This window comes from Pollachius pollachius, assembly GCF_949987615.1.
Source record: "Pollachius pollachius genome assembly, chromosome: 14".
In the NCBI taxonomy this organism is placed as follows: domain Eukaryota; kingdom Metazoa; phylum Chordata; class Actinopteri; order Gadiformes; family Gadidae; genus Pollachius; species Pollachius pollachius.
Window position 1 is genome coordinate 9,669,164 of NC_136947.1, and position 1,368 is coordinate 9,670,531.

General features: G+C 47.4%; 1 protein-coding gene across 2 annotated transcripts in view; it reads right to left on the reverse strand.

The window, feature by feature from the left end:
- Positions 1 to 956: 956 nt before the first annotated feature.
- basp1 (brain abundant, membrane attached signal protein 1) overlaps positions 957 to 1,368 on the reverse strand; it is a 29,022-nt gene continuing 28,610 nt past the window's right edge. For both annotated transcript variants that reach the window (XM_079751710.1, XM_079751711.1), the window contains exon 2: positions 957 to 1,368. This exon is cut by the window's right edge and continues 2,431 nt beyond it. The gene's annotated coding sequence lies outside the window, so the exon portion shown is untranslated.

The following is a 1,368-nucleotide window of genomic DNA, read 5'->3' on the forward strand; positions in this document are numbered from 1 at the left end:
TGGATAGTTTAGGATTGGTCAAAGATGTCAGTCGATTCCATGGCATCAGTATCAGACTTTGTGGCTACAGTTTGAATGCAAATGCAAGCTATCTAACCACCTCTCAGTCAGAGAGAGGCAGGGAGGTATCTCTAGGTCCAGGGAGAATGTATACGATTCCTTTTAAATCGACTTGTAATTATGTAAGCAAGGTCTATATAATTCTATATTATAGTTACGATTGAGATTTCCATGAGAGTTTGGAGGTACAGTTGGCCTCTGGAGGAGCAGAACATCACACCGTCATGAAGGAACACCGGCGTCTTTGCCCACCTGCCCGCCTGTCAACACAGGGGGCCGGCGAGCTAAAAATAACCCCAGACTCTTCTCGAAACGTCCTTCATCATTTGGTAGCTATTGTCAACGTGCTCCGAGTGCGGGAGGATGAGACACGTTTAACGGCTGCTGAATGATTCATGTGTTCACGGCGTGATTAAGACCCTGAAGCCGCCTGGATTCAGAGCGCCTTAAAATACGCCGTTCCCCACGGAGAGGCGACGCTGTGTAGAGCAGAGAGACGCTCGTTCACACACTGTCCTGCAACTTCCTATTTATTATATTTCGGGGTTTATTTTTAGTCATTAAGTTTTAGACCTTGAGAAGCTTGTGAGAACTCTGGGGCTCTGGTCCATTTCCAACCGGCCGGCGGTGTGCGTGTGCCGCGTGCTACACAGGTGTGTTGGTGTGTGGGCTATTCAGGTGTGTGTTGGTGTGTGTGTGTGCGTCGCCGTGTGTGTGCGTGCTAATCAGGTGTGTGTTGGTGTGTGTGTGCGTCAACGTGTGTGTGCGTGCTACTCAGGTGTTTGTGTGGGTGTGTGTGTGTGTTTCTGTGTGTATGTTTGCATGTGTGTCGTGTGTGTTTGTATGTGTGTGTGTGCGAGTGACAAACCCAACAGAAGCTCTCCAGGTTATTGATTTCGTACATTTTATTACCATTGCACCATTTATACAAGTACATAGAACTTTGAATGCACCAATTTCTCTTCTTTTTTTTGTGTGTGTGGTCTTTGCTGTGGTTTTTGAGTGACAGTTGGCATGGAGACATGGAATGACAACATCAACTGCAGTCGCCCGTTGGTTGCGGACTGAAAACAAAAAGGATAACATTTTGTTTCGTTCCCCACTGGACCAAAAGACGAGACCACGACATGCTTCTGCTGAGAGGGGCGGAGCCTCTGAGTCTGGTGGGATCTGATGCTCTACATACACATAGGTGTGTGTGACATCACCAGAGCCCAATACACCTGCATGCACGTAGATGTGTATACACACTCGCACGTTATATCGGTCGGTATACACACTTACATATATACAGGTCTACTGGCACCT